At 44.6% G+C, this 23,983-nt stretch overlaps 1 protein-coding gene across 14 annotated transcripts in view; it reads left to right on the plus strand.

Moving 5' to 3' along the window:
* Positions 1 to 1,258: 1,258 nt before the first annotated feature.
* ZNF462 (zinc finger protein 462) overlaps positions 1,259 to 23,983 on the plus strand; it is a 144,985-nt gene continuing 122,260 nt past the window's right edge. For 2 of the 14 annotated variants that reach the window (XM_059657570.1, XM_059657571.1), the window contains exon 1: positions 2,900 to 4,473. The gene's annotated coding sequence lies outside the window, so the exon portion shown is untranslated. Of the gene's footprint in view, positions 1,352 to 2,888; positions 4,474 to 5,103; positions 5,149 to 5,829; positions 6,951 to 7,039; positions 7,249 to 22,156; positions 22,361 to 23,983 lie in introns of those variants that run through there. The other 12 variants (XM_059657563.1, XM_059657562.1, XM_059657566.1 and 9 more) reach the window with 12 other exon arrangements.

The raw sequence follows: 23,983 nt of genomic DNA on the forward strand, positions 1-23,983 counted from the left end.
CAGGATCTACTCTTTCTTCTTCCCATGATTCCTTCCTGCAGGTGATAGAAGCCGCCTTTCTCTCCATAAACACTTTTCTTTAAGAGATTTGGCTGTCTTTCTTTCCTAAACCTCTAAAAATCAAAATGATTTATAGACTATCTCTATCCTGCTAGAGTTGGGCAAGTAAGTGGATCATATTTGCATGGGTCACTCTGATTATAGGACTTCACTGTTTCTTGAACTAAAATTTCAAGATTTATTATTCTATTAATGCTCATAAAGTCACTCTTTTGATGAGCCATAATTTCCCTTTATGAGGAGTCTGTATGCCACTCACCCATGATAAGGGAGAAGTTAAGTCCAGACTTCCAACATATTCATATTTCCTGGGTCATTAATAGAGTCTTGAAATCCCATATGACTCCAGGGGTTAATGGCCTAGGGTACAGTAACAAAGGTAAATTTCACCCAGTCAACTTGTCCCCATGAGACTTCCCTCACCTTGTTGGCTGTGTACAAAAATCTAAGCTTTTCCATTTTAATTTAAAAATTTAGAAATTAATCCTCCTGGTGGAGAAGATAACCCACCAAGGAGGCTTGCATTATCTCTGTGAATATTCTTAGGGAATGAAATAGCAGGAGGTGTGAACTTTCTTCTGTTTATCTTAATGGTCCGCTAATGGCAAAGCATAATTACAGTTACTTAAGTGCCAAGTTTATCAAGATTTTCACTAACATCTCCAGCCACCGCGCTTTCCTGGACTGACCCAGCTTTTATTTACCCAATTGCTTTACCATCATTTGAAAGAAAACTGCCCTCAATAAAAACAAGCAAGCAAACAAAAGCCCACTCCGCAGCCGGGTTTAATTTCTTTCAATTATTTCACTTGGGCAGTTAAGACACTTGTGACTCCAAAAAAAGTCGAAAAAATATATATATATGGGACCGGTAACTGAAATTTTAGCCTTCCCACCTTCAAAAAGCAGGGCTATGCGGGAGTTTTGTAGTAGTTTGCTTCATGGCTTTGGGAAATCAATTTGCTTCTAAACCAGAAGGTGGTCTTCCCAAGACCATCCTATATTTGGGATGGAAACTTAGGCATTGTACCTTCCCCCCGGTGCACCCACATGAGCAGCCCGAGAGCCACCTATCTCCCCATCGGTCTCCGGATCTCCTCGCTGCCTTTGTCCCTTCTAGACGTGGAGGCTTGGAGAGGAGGTTTGGTTTCCAAGGATTGGAGCGTTTGAAGGGCGGGGCCATCTCCAAGTCCATCTCCCCTTTTTTGTCCTCTCCTCCTGGGACGGGAGGGAGGAGCCAGGTCCCCCCGCGGCCGGCCGGGTCGGGAGCTCTCTATTTCGGTCGCTCGAGGTGAGTGTGAAAGGGCGGCAGCCCGTTTCATTGCAGCGCAGGTTAATTTCTGGAGTTCACCGCGGTCAGTGCGCCCGCCGCTTCCCGGGCCTTTGCCAAGAGGGTTTATGAGGTCGGAGGCGTGTTGGGGCGCGCTCACGCTTTCGCGAAAGGCTCCTCCCCAGGGTTCATTCCCCGACTGCGGGAAGTCCTCCGGTGCCCCGGGAGCCTCGGGTTTCCTCTGACCTCGTCGCTTCTTCCTCCCTCCCCTACGCTTGGTTCCCTGCCCCCCCCCCCCCGCCCCTGGGGAAGGGCGGCCCCCATCTTAGGATTTCCGACCCAAGCCAACCCAGAAGGTACCTCCACGTCGATGAAGATTTTTATCACCACCTCCCAAACCCAGCAGTCCTAGGAGCTTTCAACCTGAAATACGATTGTTATTTTTTCCCGTGCCGGGCTTTGACAGAAAAAGTCAGCTTTTTATTAAAGACAAAGAAGTAAATTATCAGCCGGGGCCACTGAAAGGGACGGCGGAGACCTGGCGCGTTTCTTCTCGCGGCCACGAGGAATTTATGGGGGAGCGGCGGCCGGCGCTCAGACACCCCTGGGGTCCCGTGGGGGAGGAGCTCGGGACCGAAGGGCTTCCCCAAGTCCCTGCAGGCACCTGGAGGGAGAGCCCTCCCAGGTCTGCACAAAGCCAGGGTCCTTTCAGCCCTGAACAGCCTCGCCGTCCTCCACTCTCCTTTCTTTTCTCTTTCTTTCGACTCCCGTCTCCCTCTCGCCTCGGCGCTTTCTCCTCCCGGTTCCCCTCACCTACTTTTCCCCTGGCCTCTCCTCCCCCTTCCCCCTCCTTTCTTCGCCACCGCACGCGTAGAGTGTCATTTATTTATTTATTTATCACCCCCGCCATCAACACCCTTTTAGGGCTTCCAAGCTTTTCAATGCGAGTGGGAGGAGAAAAGGGCAGGAAGTGTTGACTCGGAGGGGGGTGAAATCGTGCCTCTGGGCGAGAGATTCTGCCCCAGAATAAACGATGGGGGAATGTCTAGGAAAAGGAGGATTCAGATCTGTTTATGAAACCCCGCTTTCCGACAGCGAGCAACTCCGCGCGCGTCTCCTCCTCCTCCCCCTTTATTGTATGGGTTTACGGATACATCTTCCTGGACTGTTGTTTGGAAGGGGGAGGAGTGAGTATTTAAAGAGGGCAATCTCGCCCTGGATCCTCACCACCGCGCCTTCTCCACCGGATGCGCGCTCCCCAATGCGAAGGAATCCAGCAACATCCCCCAATTCAGCCGCGGACAAAAGAAACTTTAATTAAGGTCTCTGCCCCGCGCGCTGCGTGTTTTCTCTCTGTCCCCCAGGCTGTTGATGTCCAACTCGAGGATGCGAGAAATAGAAATGGCACAACCAGCCCATGCCCTTGAACTTCAATTGCTCCTGACTTGCTGTATTGATTTTTATACTGTAGGCACCCTCCCCACCCCACCCCCACCCCGTGCGCGCTCCCCCCCCCACGCACCCCAATAAATTGAAGCCGTAGGAGATGCCCCACCTGGTTGAGGGTGGGGACCCACTCCTTTGCAAAAGAGATAGGTCAGAATGATTTGGGAAAAATTACACCACATAAAAAAACCAAGGTGTGAAAGCTTCCTTTTTGGCTCTCTTGTCTTCAACACCACGACACCTTATCATTAGGAGCGCTGATTGTTACTTTCCGAGCCTTAGATGATCGGCCAGAAAGTGCAAACAACGCGGGGCTGGAGGGTGTAAAGTTATTTAAGTAGGCTTTTTTTTCTTTTCTTTTGGTGCGCCGTCAAAACATTTCACAAGTTAGGGAAAGAAAGTGGTGGTTCCGAGGTTTGGAATGATAGGTTCTCTCCCTTCCCCATCCCCCTTTCCATATCAAAAAAGAAATAAAATGCACAATGAGCCTTTATTTCGGGGGAGAAGTCTTCAAAATACGTGCCAGTAATGGACAATTTGAGCTTTTCACTGGAGATACACCGCAAGCTGGAAAGGGATTAAAAAGCCCCACGTGGTTGATCTGGATTTAGACTTGCAACCTCTAGTTCCCCATGTCTGTTCTGTGCAAAGATTGGCCTCTAGATGGATGCGTGTGAGGGACTCTCTGGGCCCTGGGCTCGGCCTCTGGGGCAGGGCTGATGGTGGGAACCTTGGGAGCGACGGGACAGGGTCCTCACGGGGGGCGTCCTCTGCTGCCCGGGCGGCCGGGCGCCTTCGGGACGCGAGCGCGCACGTCTCAGCCCGGCCGCCGCGCTCCTCGCACCGCCTTCTCCGCAGGTCTTTATTCATCTCATCTCCCTCTTCCCCTTCTCCTCCTCCTCTGCCTCCTTCTCCTCCTCTTCCTCCTCCTCCTCTACCACCACCACCACCACCTTCTCCGCCGCCGCCACCTCCTCCTCTTGCATCTCACTGGCCTGGCTCTGTGTGGCTCTAAGTGACAAAGACAATGTCCCAGCCTTAACTTTGCAACCACCTTGCCTCCTTCTGGGGTTCAGCAGAGGGGAGGGGGACAGCAGCCGCAGCCTCAGCATCTCCTCCAGCTTCTCCTTCTGCTCTTCTCCAGCTCTTGGATAAAATTCTTCCCTTTTATGCCCCCTGCCCATTTCCTCGTTTCTTTCTTTCTTTTTCTTTTCTTCTCTCCTGCACGGTGTTGTTATTAGAAAGGCTTCGCGCACCCCCTGGTGCTCCGGCGTTTTGTGTGGCAGGAGAAGATTGTCTTCCTTCTCTCTTTCTGTCTTGCTTTCTCTCTCCCTCTGGTTGCTCATTATTCAGAGAGAGACACAGAGGGAGGGAGAGAGAGGGAGCGCGCGCGAGAGGGAGGAGAGGAGAGAGAAGAGGAGAGGGGAGAGAGAGTGAGAGGGAGAGGGAGGGAGGGAGGGAGGGAGAGGGAGAGAGAGACGGATATCTCAGGTCATCTGCAGCTGCAGAGTCTGAGGAGCCGAGGAAGGCAGGGAAGATGGCGATCCTCCATTGCTGAGACCCGGCAGAAGCACATGAGACTCCCAAACAACTTCCACAACAATAACCCGAGCAGGAAGAGGAGAAAGAGAAAGAGGATAAGGAGGCGGTGGGGCCGGAGAACCCGAAACACCTCCCGGCGCCGGGACGCTTCTTCTGTAAGTTATTGCAATTAACCGACACCTCGGGGTGGTCCGAGTGCTCCCGGGAGGAGAGCGCGGGGTGGTGGACGCACAAACGCGCTCATTCATTCGGCCGAGGAGGGTTGGTGGAGCGCGAGGAGAGGAAGTCCCCTGCATGGACTGGCAGTTGGGAGAGAAGAAGCGAGAGAGAAGAGGAGGAGGGGGAGGAGGGAGAGTGAGAGGGGGAGGAGGAAGAGGAGGAGGAGAAGCGAGGGAGGAAGAGGAGGAGGAAGAGGTGGAGAAGGTGGTGGTGGTGGTGGTGGCAGTGGCAGCGAGGTGGCTGTGCTTTTCCTGCTGGCTGCTCTTCTGCTGGGGGCAGCGGAGCGCTGTGGCTTAATTAATTTCGTGTAGTTCTATGGAGAGAAGAGAAAATGAAAGATGAGTGAGAAGAGAGCTGGAGGCTTAGGACCGATGCTCCGAGCGTGGGGACAGGAGTAGGGACAGAGAGGGGGGTGGAGAGCGGGAGGCGACCTCAGCCAAGAGCCAGAGGGAGCTAGCAAGGGGCAGAGGAGGGAGCGCTCCGAGCCGCCCCGACCTGAGCCGGTTGACCTCTTTCTTTCTCTGTCCCTCTCCTTCCTTGCCCCCTCTCTGTCTGCCTGTCCCCAGCCCGATGGCAAACCCGTGCGGATTGGCACCCCCCCTCTTCCTCAGGTATTTGGCTCTCTCTCTCTCTGTCTCCGAAGTTGGGATGCGGGGTCGGGATGTGTCCGGGGGGGTGGCTGCTGCTGGTGGTGCTGCTGCTGAGGACAGAGGCCAGGAGCGGGGGGCACCGGCCGGGTGGGGGGCGCAGGTCCAGGAGCAGCTGAGGAGCTATCTCCAGGCTGGGGGTTCAGAAGCGTCTGGTGGAAGAGGACAACGGTTTCAGGAGAGGAGAAGCCATTACATACGCCTGGCTCTCCTGGGGAAGGGAGAAAAGAAAGCAGGGGCCTGGGGGTCTTCTCACTCCTGGTGCAGTTCCCAGGGGTCTGCCCTCCTTCCAGGCATGAGGGGAAGCCACAGCCGCCCCCCCATTGGAGCAGCCCCTCTCTTTCCCTTTCTTTATCTCCCTTGTCCTCCATTTGCAAGCTGTCTGCTTTGGTTCCAGTCCAGACTCCAAAACACAAAGCTCCTTCTCACGTTCATTCTCCAGGCTTTTCACCATTCCTGAAGGAACCCTCATTTTCTTTTCATGTAGCTTCTAACCTACAGGGAGGGAGGGAGGCTGCCTGGAGTTCCTTTCATATTCCTCCCCTACCAAAAAAAAAAAAAAGTTTCATTTTTAAGCACGCGCCTGGGATGGGAAAAGACCAACCAGTTGGGGCTTTCTCCCAGGGTTGGGGGGCGGGGGGAGCCGTGTCTGAGTGTCTGTGTTGGCTGTTTGGTTTGCTTTGGTTTTGTTTCTGGAGGTGGCTTGCAGGTTTTGGAGGAAGTGACTAGTTTGGTTGAGAGCTGGGAACTGAGTCAGGTAAGCCCTGTCATGTTGTAACTCCACCAGAAAATGGAGGAGAGCGAGTTTCCAGGAGACAAAGCTGAGATGAGAAGTGTTTATAGAATTAGGGATGTTTCCATTTTGAAGCTCTGTTGGTGATGGCTGGAGGAGGAGGCTTGCCTGCCTACTCCTTCTCCCTTTCCTGGGGGAAGTCTCGTGGTGGTTCCTCACTGTCTATTCATTATACAAGGAAATGAGGGGCTTTTAAGGGCTGCTCAGATTTTTCTCCCACCAAAGGAGTGCTTTCACAAGTTATTGAGATGTTTGTTTCCATTTTAAAGTAAACTTTTGGATTTTTTTTTTTTCACCTTTTGAGTGGACCTGAAGGGTTTTGACCTCCTTCAGGAAAGGCAAGGCAAAATCTTAAACATTTTCCACTGAGGTCCTCACACAACTTTCAGCTGCTGCAGGTCTCCTGAAAGTCGCCAGGAAATGGTGACTTTCCTCATTGTGAAGACGGTGGTGCCCTCCGCTGAGATTCTGGAGTTCTGGGCTTGGCTATCATCATGTTTTGATGCATTGCAAGACTTTATTGTCTGGTTTGGGTTGATCTCTGGGGAAAAACAAAACAAAACAAAATAAAAACCAACAACAAATCCTACAAGATCTCAGAGGAAGTCTTACTGACACCAGTTTCTCCAGGGTCTACATTTCTCTTCAGGTTGTTCCATGTGTGTATTAGGCCTTCTTTTAGTTCCTTTGTTTTCTCCCTTCCCTTCCATCCTGCTGGGTTTTTTCTGTGTTCTCAAGTACTGTGAGTCTCCACAAATATCAAATGTCTTCTTAACAGTGTCACTATGGAAACAAATTTTTTTTTAAAGATTATGTCAGTTGAGAAAACCTATGTCTAGGTCTCTTCACCTTTTTGGTGGGGAGGAATTTATTAGTCTTCTAGGAAGACATTTTGTGAGGATGATGTGAAGAAAGGATCCCCCTCAGTCCACACACATTGATTGGAGTTCTTCACAGATTAGTTCTAGAGAATGTATGTAATTGATCCAAGTAAAGACCTAAATCCTGAAATGCTTGAGGATTTTATAAAAGCCAACCATGAAGATGTTGCTTTTCCATTAGGTAAGGTAGCCATCTTGAGGATGAGGGAAGATGTTGGAAGAATTTTAGATGGACTATTGAAGATAGGTGAGGAGGGCTCCACGGTGGAATGAAGACTTGGAGGAGATTCAGAACCAATTAATGTATTGTGAGGAAGCTGATTAGACCTTGTTTTAACTAAGGAGGAATACAGAAAGGTACCAGCTTCTACACAAACAAGGAGCACATTGGTGAGCGACTTATACCAGCTTTTTTCTTGCTTTGCTTTCTCATTATGTGTCGGATTTGTGTGTGTGTGTGTGTGTGTGTGTGTGTGTGTGTGTGTGAAGTTCCCTGTGTCTACAGTATTTTTGTGCATATTGAAGTGGTTTTAGATTCCAGATGCAATTATATTCTGTTGAGTAGCTGGTAGCAGTGTCATTCAGTGAATGCACAGTGCTGTATATGACAACATCACATTTTTCAAACCAAACTGTTGTGTCATTAATTGAGGGTTATTGTTCTTCTAAGGGGTGTGAAAGCAGAGGGGGAAACACATGGTTCTTTAGCTGATAATTGTCCCTGGTCAATGAAGTAAATCCCTGATTTTTGCAGATGAAGATGTATGGTTTTCAATTAATGTGTATGCTCATTTAAAAATATTTCTCTTCAGACCTCTGCTTCTTTATTCCAAACCTAGGCCTCTCCAAGAGCACTTTAAAAATCTTACATGGAATCATACCTTTTATTACTCATTTTTGAATGTTATCTTTTGATGCCCATTGCTTTTGCTCTTAAGTGGAATGTCATCAGTGTTTTATTTAAATTTCATAGTGCATGTTAAGATGCTGCATGCTCAAACTCAGAAGTTCAAATGCAATGGAATAAGGAGTTATTTGGGAAAGTAATTACCAGATAATTTTGCATCTAATTTACCAGATATGTTTATGTAAACATAAATACATTAAACATTGATCTTGAAGCAAACTTCCATAATATCTTTTTTTTTTTGTTGAGGACAACTGCTTAATTACTTATTTCAATGGGAGGAAAAATTTGACAAACTGGTTGCCAGTCCAGCAGTTTGACTTACCACATTTTTTTACTTTGCAACCAAATGTTTTCGTGTCTTTATAGACAGTCTTATAGAGATGAACTTTCTGGAAGGAAAGAATTAAGTGTCTAAGAGGCATTTTGGATTTTGAGAAAATGTTTTATAACTGTTTACCTAACAGACCCATCCCATCTCTGATTCCCTTCATCAGTATGGGAAGTACCATAATATTAAACACATGGTTTCTTGTATCTGTCTAGACCAGCGGTTCTCAACCTGTGGGTCGCGACTCCTTTGGGAGTCAAATGACCCTTTCACAGGGGTCGCCTAAGGCCATCGGAAAATACATATATAATTACATACTGTTTTTGTGATTAATACTGTGCTTTAATTATGTTCAATTTGTAACAATGAAAATACATCCTGCATATCAGATATTTACATTACGATTCATAACAGTAGCAAAATTACAGTTATGAAGTAGCAACAAAAATAATTTTATGGTGGGGGGGTCACCACAACATGAGGAACTATATTAAAGGGTCGCGGCATTAGGAAGGTTGAGAACCACTGGTCTAGACTATACACTTGAACTGGGACAAGTATCTTGGATAAACCATTGTGTGAGAATGAAAAAGAGTATCAAGTTGAACATTCTCATTTGATGTCAAAGCTCAGAGATCCTTTTTTTGAGACATCTAGTTGATGAAGCTCATTATGCAAATTTTTGCCATAACTAATATATCATCAAGAAAAATTATTCTGAAGAAATACATGTGAGCTGTGATACACACTGTCATTAAAAAATGATTCTTGTTGGAACTTTGTAGTCCATAATATCGCTCATATTGGATTTATGTCCATCTGATTCATTGATCACATTCCCTGAGGACTTGTTTTCCCCCCCCACTCTTTGGAGTTAGAGAAAACTTTTAGATGCAAGATAAATAAAATTTTTATATATAAATATATAAAATCTTTTTTTTCTTTTTTTAAATTGTTTTATTGCTTAAAGTATTACAAAGAGTATTATATATGTCTCATTTTTTTTTCTCCCCTTGACTTTCCCTTAGCCTCCCATACCCCCCAGTGTCTTGTGTCCATTGGTTATGCTTTATGCATGCATACAAGTCCTTCGGTTGATCTCTTACCCACCAACCCAACCCTCCCCGGCCTATATAAAATCTTGCTAAGGAGTGTTCCAGAAGACAGTAGGGGAAAAGAAATCCAATTTTACTCATGGACTTGAGTACTTGTGGTCAGTTTTCCTGAAAGAAAAGAATGGTAAAGTTGCCTTGGGAAAGAGTTCTGTTTTCTGTGTGATGGAATTTAATAGAGTCTAGTCCGGGGTGGGCAAACTTTTTGACTGGAGGGCCACAATGGGTTCTTAAACTAGACCGGAGGGCCGAAACAAAAGCATGGATGGAGTGTTTGTGTGAACTAATATAAATTCAAAGTAAACATCATTACATAAAAGGGTACGGTCTTTTTTTTTTTTTTAGTTTTATTCATTTCAAACGGGCCGGATCCGGACGGCCTGAGGGCCGTAGTTTGCCCAGGGCTGGTCTAGTCTATCTTGAATTCTTTCCTGGTGTTGAGTGGGGTTTCTTTTGTTTTTGTTTTTGGTTAAGGTAACCTTACTCATCTTCTTTGTGGTGTGTGCTTTTATCAAACTTATAGTTCACTGCCTTATGGGATAGAGCATTGACAAAGCTGTATTGAATGTTTCAAGTTGATGACTGGAGAACAGAGGTGCTATTTCACAATGCCACACTCACAAATTAGGAAATATGTAAATAATGAACTCAGATTGCAAAGGATCTGACAGGAGTGTATAAGTGGATGATTGGTACATGGGAACTAAGGAAATTCAAAAGTGGGGAAAATATTTCCAGCATCTATCACTAAAAATCTAGTGAACTGAAGGGTGGGAGGGTGTGTGTGTGTGTGTGTGTGTGTGTGTGTATGTGTGAGAGAGAGAGAGAAAGCAAGTATCTTTGGTGAGGTTCACATACTTATGAAGTTGGTGGCCTTGAGAGAAACATTAGCTGGTGACCTATTAATTGATTATGAGAAAATGGAGAGGAGGAGAGAGAGTGCTAGAACAAAATTCCTCTTCTTGTGTGATATGCCAAGACATCTGGCAGATGTTATGTTGGGCCCTAAGGAATGGACAGTTTAATTTTAGCCCTAGCAAGGAAATGGGAAGTTCTAAGCTCTTTTAATAGCACAAGTCACAATTCTTAGTTTGGGGAAGGTTGCTTAAAAAAAAATAAGAAAGGAAAAGAAAAGAGGAGTTTATTATAATATGAAAGAACTCTAGGGAGCACCCAGATGAAGCTGAGGTTTTGGGGTGATGGACAAAAGACAAAAATATTATTTCCCAAGTAGAAATTAACATTAAAAGCTGACAAAGAGATACCATAAGTGATGAGTATTACGTATTTAATCTTCACCAGTCAGAACTTCTAATTGAGAAGCTAGTTGTTTTGTGCCTTAGAGAGATCATCAACTTCAAATCTTCCCCTCCCCCTCTGCATTTTACTGAAGAGGAAATTGGCACCAAGACTTGAAGTGACTTGCCCAAGGTCAGAAAGTTCAGCTGTAACAAAGCCAGGCCTACAACTCAGGTCGGCTGACTCCCAACCCAGTACCCTTTCGGGTGCCCCAGTGCACGTGATTATAGCGGTTTGTGAAACACCATCTCAAGACACTAATCATACATTAGTGGGGCAGTTGATTTAGTGTTAGTTGAATTTAACATGTTGGGGAACCCTGGCCTGAACATGGTTTGTTTCACTTATAGAAGTGACACTCCAGAGGCCAATTTTATTCGTGTGACTTTCAGTCAAGTTTTAGCTATTGAATTTGTAGCTGTGCTTTTCACTGTCCTCTTCTCCTCTCTAGTTCTGTCACCCAGGGTTTGGGAGTCCTTTTCAAATGCCCTTCTTTGGAAGTTTGTCTGGGTCAATTGCAGCTTACAAAAGTGCCCACAATTGGACTCTGAGAATCTATTTTGCAACATGGTACAGACTTAAATTGGCTTCTTTCAGAGATGCCATTTTGTAATACTGATGAAAGTCCAAGAGAGTGAAATCCAGTCTAAAACAATTACTGGTGATTTTCCAGTGTCCTGTACTCATCCAGAAATGTGCCCTCCATGCACCTTCTAGGAGCCCAATTCTCTCTTGCAGACCAATGGCTAGCTACTTCCCATTCCCCACTCTACACGAAGACACCCTTACAATGACTTTTGAATGACACGAGCAGTATTTAACCATGAGAGAGAGAGAGAGAGATGGGTCAGTACTTTAGGAAGGGTGAAATGGGTTTCCATTTCTGATTCCTCTTGGACAAGTGAAGGCAACTTTGTAAAGATGAGTGATGTTTGGAAGTTTCCACATTTTCTAAGCTTTTTCCAAACCAAAGCATAAATACTCAATCCAGGAGGCAGTCTGGAGAAGGTAGTACTGGATGGGGACTTCTGGCAGGAACACAGTTAACGCTATAAACAGTTGAACCTCAGTGTGGCACTCCTCCAAATGAGTTGACTGTCGAAAATAAAATGTTCCAGAAGAACTGGGAGAACAGGAAAGAAGTTAAAACAGCATGGTTTGCATGCCAGTACTGAAGGGGGGAAAAAAGGGGGGTGGGGTTATTAGAGAGAAGATAATCCTACATTGAACCGTCTCCTGGATTTGTAAGACCCACGAGAAGAAGTTTCCAAAGGGAAAATGGATTTTTATGACTTTAGATTGTGTTTGCTGTTGACTAGGAAGCTCTTCTGAATCTTTTGTCCCCTTGAACTTTGTATCTTGAGAACTGCACACACTGATATGATAAATAGGAAGTCAATTGGAAGCGTTTTGGATTTACATTTTCTGCTTGGAAATGCTATCATCAAATTTATCTACTTCTTAAAGGCTCTTGTCCTCAGCAGTTGAAGCGATAGATTTTTAGTCTTTGGATGTATGGTTCCAGCACAGAGTTGGTGTTTTCAGGGTTTGGAAAGACAAGCAGCGTGGGTATGGTACAAGAAGGCACCAGTATGGTCACCTGCAATTGCATTGTCTTTTAATTCTGGTGAGCAGATTACTTGGTGTCTTCAAAGCATTCCTACCTAATTCCTAGCTGGAGACCTTTTTTTCTGGAGTTATTCTTGGATGGAAGGTTTCTCTTTGTGCCAGGTCATGGTTATTTCGGTGTTGATTTTCTTGCTTTCATGGGTTTGCTTGTGCTGCTCATTGCATGTTGCTTCTGGATATTAATAAAATACTTCTGCTGTGCCCGTCCACACCTTAACCCCACACTTAGTTCAAAGAGCAGAGCCTCCTCTTGGGGGTGAAGGGAAGGTTGGTGGGTACTTGTTTGTTCAAGAATAAATTCTTGAGATGAAGGTTGCTTAACTCAGAAAGTTATTTGGTAGGTTTTTGAGTAGACTTTTTAACAAAGACCATGCAAGGAAAAATTCTATTAGGAATCAATGGATCCTGATTTAAATGTTTTAAGATCACTTAGTTGGAAATGAAGCATTTAACCAAGATGAGTAAGCAAGGACTTACCGTTGACTTCAGATTGGTTTGAGCACAAAAGAGGCTGGAGGCCCAGGCGAGACAACTGTGTCAGAAGTAATTAAGCCCAGGATTTGTGGAGAGGCTTAGCTGCCACAGAGCCCAGGTGGGGGAGGCCAACCTCACTCCCTAAGCCCTCGTCTGGCCAGTTGAACCAGAACATGAGCTAAGGCCTTCAGATTTTGGAATTCTTCTCTTCCCTGTTCAGATTTAAGAGAGTAAAGTCATTATTCTTCAGTTTTGCTCATGTCAGCTGAGTGCTTCTCTCTTGAGCTGGGAAATGCCAGGGGTCGGGGGAGCTGATTCCCTCTGAGGGAACATTTTCCCTTTAACACTACAAATGTGCCTATAACATTGTACTTATTACTCAGAAAATAATTGTGCGGTGGCACAATGCGGGATACTTGAAAGATGTTTGCTGCACAAAGGTTCCAATACTCACCTGCAGACTAAGAAATGGGCTTATAAACCATCTCATTTCTATTGTTAATGAAAAGCTTTGGAAGGCACCTGTGAATTAGAGCTCCAGCTGCTATCATGGTAGGGGAAGTTAGGCCTTGAAAGGATACACGGATTAGCCCGTCAGAAAAGCAAACAGTAGCATCAGCACAAGTAGAAAATAGACAGGGTTGTTAAGCTAACAGAAAAAAGTAGGCTGAAGCATTGCCATAATTACGTGGTGGAAATTTGCTGGGAAGGAGAGACTGCTTGGATGGGAGAAGGAAAAGAAGAAGAGAGGCAGGGGGCAATGATTGACAAGTGAAAATAGAAGAGGCCTGTCCACTGGGAAGAGCCTCCAGGAAGAATAAAAGGCATTGCTTTTAAGAAAACAATAAAGCCAGTGGAAAAAGACCTTGTAATTTGGTACCTATTGCATGTGAAATATGAAGACCAGTGCTCAGACCCACATTCTTAGGTCTGTTCTTATTGTGAAAAATAGAATTGGGCTTGGAAGACAATTTATGTGACTTTGGGGTTACAAATACAGCTTTTCTGATAAAGGACAGATGGAAACTTGAAGGAGAACTGGGTAAGTAGGCCTAGGTGGAGATTTTCCTGGAAAATGAATGAAGTAGAGACCAGAGCACAGCAGTAAGTAGCTGCATTATTAATGGGCAGAAAATGTGATAGTCCTCTCTAAAGTTATCCATAGAGCTTCTCGACCTACGCTCTGGGTGTTACAAGAAATGAAGAACCAAGACATGCTTATTTCAGAGGGGAAAGGAATAGACCTATTGTCCAGTTTGGGATTAAGCCATTTGCTTCAGCCACGCATCACAGGCTGGTCTGTCAATCCAATCCTGGCATTTTAAAATCCAAAGTAAGGCCACTGTGGTCTAGAATGTTTAGCTATTCCAATCCCTAATTACATCATCCCTCTGTGTTGTGACCAGTTGGTCAGCAAGCGAGCCTCAGTCACTCAGCCCAGATTGGACCTGATCTAGAGGTCCTTCGTGTGGGGTAAAAAAATTTGAACACTAAATTATAGACTAAAGATGGCCCAAAATAGATAGATACCAGGTGTATATTAGGCAAAGATTTCAATTACAAGTAGTTATCAGACAGAAACTTTTCTTCAGTGGTTTCTATCTTAAATGATCTTCTCAGAGACTATTAATTATTATTTAATCATGATAATTGGGGAAGGGATTGGTATGGGAAAGACCATTTTCATTTGAATGTCAGAGTTCATCTGCAAGAACTTCTCTCTTCTGCTGTCAGTTGAATATTGTTTCCTCTAATATTGGGTAAGATTACTGTCTGTAAGGAGAATAAATATGATTGCTTCCTCAAAAAATGCTGCCAACTCCTATATAGAGTGGAAAGACCCCATGGGCCTTCAACATAATGCTATTTCTCCTCCTGGAGTGACTAATAGTTCATATGAATACTAGGTGATGCTTATTTAACATTTAATATGAACCAGAGACTGTTCACATGGTAGAGAAAAACTGAGGCTTGGGAGGTAATTTACCCAAGGTCATGGAGCTATGAAATAGGGGAGCCACAAGGTGTGGGGGTGGGGGAATTACCTCCTGGCTCTTCTCTGGTGGGAACTGGCCTTGGTTATTACTTAGTATGCTAATAGCTTATGTTCCTGATGGTTTATCTCTTCCAGTTGCTTATGCCAGGAATATATCCTAGTGTTCTGGAAGGAAATCTGAGCATAATGGAAAATTAATTGTGATATATTAGTTAATATGAGAGGTATAACTTACTGTAATAGCTTGACAAAGTGTGTTTAACTGAAGAGTACCTCTTTGTGTTCTTCTGAGTTACAGAGATTGGGGGTGGAGGGAGCAAGAGACCATGTAGAAAGAAATTTAGAGAATAACTATTTTTAAATTGTACTGTGTCAAGCTTAGTGGTGCAAAGTAGTTACACATGTGGATATTTAAAAAGAGCACCTGTCTTGTGGCAGGAAGATATACTGTATAACTTTTTTTTTAATAGAGAAGTGTCTGATTTTTTGCCCCCTTAGGCCCCCTTTTGAAGGTCTCCGTGCCGTGTTGGCTCTGCTGACTATAGACACGAGAAGGGTTTTCAGAAGCCACATAGACATACTTGAAAATTGGTTCCATTAATTTTGGGAAAACAGTGCAGTTACTCTTCAAAGGCTGGGTGCTAGAGTCCCCCACGCCCTTCAGTGATCACCATGTGCTCTATTTAGATCATGGAGACATGATGAATGTTTTGGTTCTATTTGCTTCTCCCTGAAACATCACAGCACAGTGAGGAAGCTGCTGTTCATGGATGACCACAGATGCCCTTAATAGAGTAACAAGATGTACTAAGGGAGATGGAACAGGTCCAGATATCCCTGTGATATTCAGGACAGTAGCTTCTCTGTAAGACGGGGAATTGGGCATTAATTGCTGACTAGACTCTTTCACCTCGAAGCAACTAATAGTAGTTTTATAAAATCTTAATTTTGTTATGGAACTGTTCAGACAGCCTCATACCCAGGATCTTGTAGGAGGATAAGCATGTGTCCTGTATGTAAAGTGTACAAGAGGAGGTCACCGTCACCCATTTTTACCCGCCATTCATATCTACTCAACTTACCAAACCATTGCTTTCTTAAGATAGGAGGAAAATGCTCAGAAGAAATAACTCCATAGTTGAAGAGAGTAAAAGTTAACCTATATGAAGCATGTGGTTGTCCAGATGGGATTTCTAATTTAAGAGCAATAGGGACTCCCCTCAGCCTTAGGTAGCATCAACTAAGGCCCCAGTCAGTGGTGCCTACCCTCTGAGCCACTCCCTCACACCAGCCTTTCTCCAAGACCAGCCCCCAGCCTGTGTCTCCAGCCTTCCTCTTCTCGGAGGAGAAATCTATCCAGACTACCCCCAGGGGCTTTGCAAAAAGTGAAGGTAAATTGGGTGTTCTATCCATGTGCCTGCAGTGACACCCAGTTGGGAATAGGACATTGACTTTGAACATACACTCATGAGAGGTGGGGTAGGAGAGGAAGCCTCAGAGCATGTCCTGGAGGTAAATGTTTAAAGTTTCTGTACTTAGATCCAGGGGAGGAAACCTCCATTCGACTCAAAAGAAAAGGAAATCACATTTCAAAGACAGATTCCATTGTAATGTGAAAAAGCACATTGTGTAGCTCACACAAAATAGCAGAGTCTTTAAGAAAACAGAATTGTATCCAGAACGTGTGTGGAAGTTCTCATCACTCATTCTTCTCTTGGGGGGTGGAGAAGTGAAGTGATATTGAAGAACCAATATCAGCTGTCCCTGAAATCCATCCCTAACCCCTTGGTGGACTCAAGAATCCGAGTACCTCACCCATTCTTTCTCTGACTTGTGGCTGTAGTGTAGCTTGTTAATATGAATGAATATCACCTATAGATCCTGAAATTAGCAAGTGTTAAATGCTATGTATTTATTAGGGGAAAAAGGATAATCTAGTCAGTGGGTTTAATTAGGTTATGATTGCCCCATTGCTGCTTCATGATAATTATATTCATAACCCTGTTTCTAGACGTCAGCTACAATTACCAAAATTGACCCCAGCACAGGTAAGTGTTAGCGATGTTTTTTTGAAGCAGCTTCTGAATGGTGGTGAATTTCCAATCTCCCCACTGTCCCCTTTCCCTTCTCGACAACCCCATCATCTTTTCCCCGCTTTAGTGGAAAGGACTGTGGCAATATTACTTTGTCTATGACCATACACATTGCATAGCCTGTTGTCTAAAGAAAAGAAGTTCAGGGAGTCGAATGACTGGAAAGCATTCATAAACCAGCAAATAGGAATCTTCAACCATAAAAATCCAAAATTGGCTAGATTGTGTTTTTCAGCACATGAAACCTGCTCCGTAGACTTAATGTGATTCATTTGAATAAATCTTTTACTTTATAAGGCGTAATCTTGAAAGGGAAAAGAGAGTCATCTGTGTTTAAGATACTGCCTTACCACATGATCGCTAAGGTCTAAGGAATAAAGAGCGAGAGCTTGCCACTTTATATTACCCTCTTCCCCCCAGATTCATGGCATTTGCTGCCAGGGTATTCTCGCAGAAAAAGAACATGTCATTGCTGAGGACGCTGTTTGCTGTTTATTTCCCAAATGAAGACAATGATTTCTAGGAAATACAAACAACAACCTGTGTCAGAAGTGGGCATGTTGGTGTGACACAGTGAATCACTGGGCCAGATTGTCTCTTGGCAGCCTTCCCTTTCTGACACGCAAGTTATATGGGGAAATAATGCATGTAAAATTGGCATGCCAGGGCTAAACTTCAATGCAATTGAACTGTCTGAAGAACAACTAGGAACTTGGCTACCGTATATGTGGGTGTATATGTGTATAAATAGATAGGTAGATATAGATATGTGTATAAATTTGTAAAAATATGTGTATATATATATTTTTCATCCGTGGTTGGAAATCTGTAAGCTGAGGGTTGACTTCAGTGATATGCTCATTTCTGACTGAAGGCAGTTGCTTCCCTCCCCTTTTCAGGGGTCAACTGTATATATATTCTCTCTGGGAGAGGCACTTTATTTTTTTTTGTTGAAACATCGGGAGTGCAGAGTTCTCCATATTTCTGGGTGAACATGCAGCTTTTAGTGCAGAGGTCTTCATTAAGGAAGTAACGTGTGGTGGGTGGAGCACACTCTTGGGCACTATATAAGCACAGGGTGAAATTGGGCTCTGTCCCTTCCTAGCTGTAGGACCTTGAAGAAGTCACTTGACTTCTCTGCTCCCATGATTTCCTACCCAATGAAATGGGGATAATAGGAATCTGTAGACTTGACATAGACTTAAAAACTACTAAGTATATTAGGTCCCGGTTCATAATTGGTACTTGAAAAATGATCGTTTCTTCCTTCCTTACTGATGGAGAAGCTGAGGTCAAGATGTTCTCCCAGGGCTTTGCCAGATGTGAATTGTTTCATCCTTGGTCTTAAACTCAGTGTTTTGAATCCTGCCTGATTAATTTTGTACCGTGTCTGCCTTAACTGATGAGTGGTGCTCATTGCTGTTGCCCATTCTCAGGTAGACTTCTCCAGATTGCACTCCATAGCTGGTGTGTGTGTGTGTGTGTGTGTGTGTTCAGTAGGGATTTTAAGTCTTGTGGAGGAACACATTTTTAATCACTGTGAACTTCTCTGAGCTTTTTGGAAGAAAGATGTTATTATTGTTCCTGTTGTCTGGCATCATTCTGGCAAAATGGCTTGTCTAAGAAAATTTACTTACTGCAGTGAAAATACTGGCTATTCTGTCTTCCAAAAGGGTTGGGGGCCTCTTTGGCTTCCCTCATATAGATAGGGCTGAGCCTGTTCAGGGGGTGTCCTGTGGTCTTGCTGAGAATTGCTCTGGTCTTCTCTGTGCAAATGTTTATTTTCATAGTCCATGTCCACTTGGTCTTACCAACGTACTGCAATATCAGATGCTTGAGATCTCAGGGTAAGGAGGCTAATTTTAGAATGCCTTCAGGGTAGATGATATTTCAAAATGTGAAGTGGTGTTGATAGGTCTTAACAGGACTTCTCTAACCTGGTTTGCTCCAAGTCAGAAGCACATCGGTGGCCTCCCTGGTGATAGTGTGTGGTGGTGGTTGGTGGTGCAGTTAGTGGTACAGAAAGGACGCGCACGTGATTCTTTGATAAAACAGTAGAGTGATTTATTTTTCACCTGTGAAAAAAGATTACCCAAGAAGAATTATGTATTTATTTATTTTGAAAATTCCCAGAGACAAAGGAGTTGTTTTTAATTATAAAACTTTACAGTCACCACTTTAATAAAACGGTGTCCAGAGATATTTGAGGGAGAGAGAGAGACATGCATTTACTTACTGGGGTTCAGATCTCTAGAATGATTTCAAATGAGAGATTTTTTTGGCCTCAAAGGGTAGACCCTCAACTCAAGGAGTGGAGGAGTAACTTTGGGTGTGGTAGTGGTTACAATAAACTAGAATGCCCTCAGTAGAATAAGAAGTATGGGGAGATACAATAGGATCTGAAACTAGGACTTCCTAGGATGTCTGAAAAGCTCTGGGAGTGGAAAGATTTGGAACTGAGGGATATATTTGGGAGTGCCACCTTCACAAGTGTTCAGTTCTTTACAAATTGCGGGGGTCCTTCCTTCCTCGTGACTACAAAGTAGTAGAAAGGTGATTGGCTTAATTTGGGTCAGGCTCCTGATTTGCTCCTAGCCTCCAGTTCATCCTTAAAATGGAATTCTCTCTGGTGAAGGCCAAGGGGCATTCATGTATATAAAGCACCCAGCACCCTGCCAGGGACCCAATAAAGGGCCGCCTCTGCAGTTCATTTGCAGTAATCAATTAGTGGCCATCCAGCGCCTCTGGTGCAGATGGCTTGCTCCTTGCCATTCATCTGCCGCCTGGTTTTGCACGCCTAGTTAGCAGTTGTGGGGTGAGGATAGAGTTGGAAAGAACGTGTTTTATAGGATTGTTATATTTAAGAAACATGTGTCCATCTATTTCTCAAAACATTTATTGAGCGCCTTTTGCCTACCTAGCTGGCCTGCAGTGTGCCTAGGTGGTCGAACCCAGGAGATGGTCCATCTCTGTCAGTTGTGTTAGGCTCTTTGTTTTGGTAATTGGGCGATTACGACGGAGATGGTGTCCTTAGCCACATTTAAATAGCTTGGAGCCTGATGATGGTGAGCTGTGGCTTGAGGCGGTGGGAAATGGATCCCTCTTTAGATGCATGCATGTCTGTGTCTTTGTTTGTATATATTTACAATATAATTTGCTAAGCATGTAGTCAGTGCTGCTGGGGGACGTAATCTGGCAGATCACTCATTTAAATATTTACTCCGAAATATCTTGTTCTCTGTTGGTGTGAAGTAGTAGAGTTTCCAGTTATTTTTAGGTCATTTTCATCTTAGCAACCCTGTTGGAGATGAACCAGACACACTGCTGTAAACTGTCCCCACATTTTCATAGAATTTAATAAAGTAAAGTTTAATAGTTTGGTCCCAAGAGGCAACCCAGCCATCTGGTTAGCAGACGGTTAGGTCGAGTATTGCTCGGCTGCTGAGAGGGCTACAGACCAGCCCCGGCGCACTGGTAATATGTCCAGTTGCTGAGTGCATTAAGCGTTGAAATGGTGCTCTCAGGTCTGCCGAGCCAGCAGTTCTGTTACCACCGCTGTGACGCAGGAGATAATTCAGCTGGGCAAGCGGCAGCATGGGGGTGGATCTCCAGTACAGGATGTGTAATGTCAACATGAAGGATTGGAGCTGGCAGGAGGAAGGGAAGCACTCATTTCATGCCAGTGCAGGAAGCCTAGAGCGATCTTCCCGCGCCCCCCCCCCCCCCTTGCATCTTGTCCTCTTCTGGAGCTTCCATGTTATGTGTTAAATGATTGCCTGGTGCATGGTCCATGGCAAAACGTCAGCTGATTATCTGCCTCTTTTGGAACCTGTCTGCATAAGCAGAATGAACCACACTCTGCACACATGGAGGGCGGGCAAAGGCAAGAGTTAGCTGCACAGCCTGGGAGGAGGAGGAAGGGCTTCGTGAGGCAGGAGCGTCTTTGTGCTGGAGATGGAATCCCATTGTACACCCCTTTGTGCTCAGATTGGAGACCGGTCATCCGTTCAAAGGCTGCAATCATCTCGGAACACTGTGCTGCAGCTGTAGTCAGGAGAAGGCTGCAGAATGGTTCCAGTGATTCTGCAGAAGCTTAGCAATTACATAATTGCTGTGTAACTGGAGAGAGCCGTCAGGATTGTCTAGTTCTGGAAAGAAAGCTTCTCCAATTTAAGGGGTAGATTGTTTTCCCTTGTGAAAACTGAAAACTGATGAGCAAGTACATCAAGCCACCAGGCTGGAACTGGGTCCTCTCATTGGCATGAGAGGGAAGGAAATTCACAAGTACACTTGGCCGGACATTGAGTGGACTTCACAGCTATGTTACAGGGAGAGCAAGTCACTGACTCTTGGAAAAGTGGATTCTGGTGTCCATTGAATATGATATTTGACTTGTTTGTAATATCTCAGACTGTGTTCTGTATGCATTCAAGTCATGGAGTATTCCAGAGTTTTCCCAGGAAGGGACCCACGGAGTCACACTTGATCACCAAGAGCTCTCTGGATTCCTGCTGCCTGTTCAGGAGGATTTTCACAGCTTCTCTTGAGTGAGCACTCTCAGATGCGGATCAGCAGAAACACTGCAAGGCCCGGCAAGCTTCAGATGTTCCTAAAAGCTGAATTCCTCTCAGCGTCAAGCCATGGATCAGACTGGCCAGTGTGAAGACCTCACGGCGCAGGAATGAATTCCTTCTTTCAGCTGCCTTACCACTTGCTTTCCAGAGTTGAGAAAAAGTTGAGGTGGAGTTGGTTAAACGTAGGCACGAGGGTTGCACTGAGGCAGTGAGAAGTCCAGGCTCCGCTTCATCACATACGAAACAGTCATCTAAAATTAGCCTCGTCTCCTAACCCAAGTGCGGCCTCTATGTTTGTTTATGTTAAGTAGCTTTACATTGCAGCAATCCTGTCTTTCTGGGGCTGGTCTAGAGGAGCTGCTAAGAGTAGAAAGAGTGGTTGTCGGGATACATTTTTATTAATGGCACAAGTTGGGCCTTTCATAAATATGACATTCATCTGTATTCCTCTATTTAAATGTGTTTGTAGTCAGAACTTCAGTAAAAGGGAAAATTTTCTCTCCTTTGTGAATTGAAAATGAAGGGCCAGCCAGAAATATAAGGACTTTGACTTCCAGATGGAGTGGGTCCACAGATTCCTAGACCTTTTACTTTTAGGCCCCTCTTTACTTTGTATCTCTTGGGTTTAAGGCAGAAATTGACAGACGCAAATGTTTTCTTTAAGAAGCTCGATTCCTACAAAACAATGGTGGTGGGTTTTCAAGGAGCCAGCCTGTCTCAGCACCGCGCTTTTATTTCGAAACAGTCTGGAGGGGTATAGGATCACCCATGGTGACCCTTGCCTGCGTCATTCCAGGCAGGCCTTGGCATGCTCCTGCAGATGAGTAAGGACAAGGGCAACTGGCAGGAGGACCCACTGAGTTCATCTTGCTTTGTATCTTAGGAACTGGCCTGACCTTGTTCCACCATCAGTGTTTGGGCACTCAGAGCAACGCAGGACCTGCTCTCAAGGGGCCTGGCGATTGTGTGGGGAGCAGCGCGCTCTCATCCTCGCGGGAACACTTGACTGGCATAGAGACCACCTAGAAAGGAACCCTTTGCTCTCGGTGTTGGGAGGCCCATGAAGACCTTGGCAGTGAGAGCCATGGTATGTAGCCTGAGAGTTGCTGTGTGACTTGGAGTGAATAACTTAATCTCTGATCCTCACTTTCCTTATTTGGAAAAAACACACAAAAAAGTCTACTCTGTAAGCTTCTTGTGGGGAATAAATGAGAGTGTGAATGTAAATCCCTGGTGCAGAACCTGCTATATAGTGGGCACATAAAAATACTAATTCCCTTTCCTCCCATCCTTAGGAACACTTACTATAGACAGGACACTATTGAACAGTGGCGATCTGATTACAAGTCAGAATACAGGGGAGTCCAAATAAAATCCCTGTGAGGGGCTCCTTGAAGCTTGTAGTGGTGGGATTGACAAATACTTAGCTTCTTGTCCTTAGAGGCTGGGCAAGATCCTATGTATTGTATGGTGACTTTTAAAAGCCAGTGAGCTCCTCTATGAAACATGACTCCAACTCTTGTGAAGGGGAAGAAAAGTACCTTAACCTCTGTTGGTACTATCTTGAACATTCTGTAATAGATTATTTATTAAATTCCTTAGATGACGTTCTGGGTTTTTGTTTTGTTTTGACTATGGTTATACAACCAACTTCTTTAAAAGAAAAGCCTGACAGTTCCCAAGAAGAGCATGGATGGGAGTATTTGGGTGTCCAGAATCCCAAAGGCTGCACAATACGAATGACTCTTACCAGCCTCTTTCATTTGACCCCTGGTGCAGTGTGCCATATGTTGGTGCTCCATGAAGCCTTGTTGACTATTTTCAGGGAAAAAGATCTTAGTTAAAATTTAGCCACATCAACTTGGAAAGCCAACCCACTGGTTTGTCTCATAATTAATTACTGAGTGGGACTGGACTCGAAGCTTACAGAAAGCCCGGCCACGGGTTTCTCTCGTTCGCCTGTATTGTCAGTGCCTTGCACAGTGCCCAGGCATCTGTACATAGTCGGTGTGTTCAGTCTGTAACCAGATCCAGCACTTTTTGAAAGGTCATGTTGCTCTTAAATATCTTCCTTTAATACACCTGGATTTCTGAAACTGAACATTATCTTTTAGTGTCTTCTAAACAATAATTGCTACTCCAACTATCACTAGACATTCAGCATTCAGCTGCCGTAAGTGGAGATTTGGCACTGACATTTTAATTTAAAAATGAGAGTTAATGTAAGTTCTTCATCAAGGGAAACTGCCCAACTCTAAGTTCCATTTGAAATATATTTTGCAAGTAAGAATGACGGATATGTAATCCGAGTTAAAGAAGCCAAGGTGAGTGTGATTGTTGGTAGTTTTCTAGCATGGCCCTGAATGAAGGACTCTTCAGGGCATTGTAAAGTTAGATTTTGTAGAACTTGAGTGTGAAACTTTGGAGAGGAAAAATTCAAACTGAGGAATACTCAGCAATTCAAGGCCGATGGTTCTGGAGGAAACTCATTTGTAGTTTTATGTGAAAAAAGGAAGACAGGTCTTTTTTTCCAAGACTTTATTTGACCTATTAAGCCTAAAAGGACTGTGGCATGTATTTCATGGGGTAAATTGGTGGCATGGAAACAAGGAATATGGGGGGGGGGGGAGAAAGAAAAGATGAGAATATAGTGTTTCCTATCAATTTAACAGAATTGAAAGAATGAAGCAATGGAACCAGGCTCATTCTT

This window comes from Myotis daubentonii, chromosome 11 (assembly GCF_963259705.1).
Source record: "Myotis daubentonii chromosome 11, mMyoDau2.1, whole genome shotgun sequence".
Classification (NCBI taxonomy): Eukaryota; Metazoa; Chordata; class Mammalia; order Chiroptera; family Vespertilionidae; genus Myotis; species Myotis daubentonii.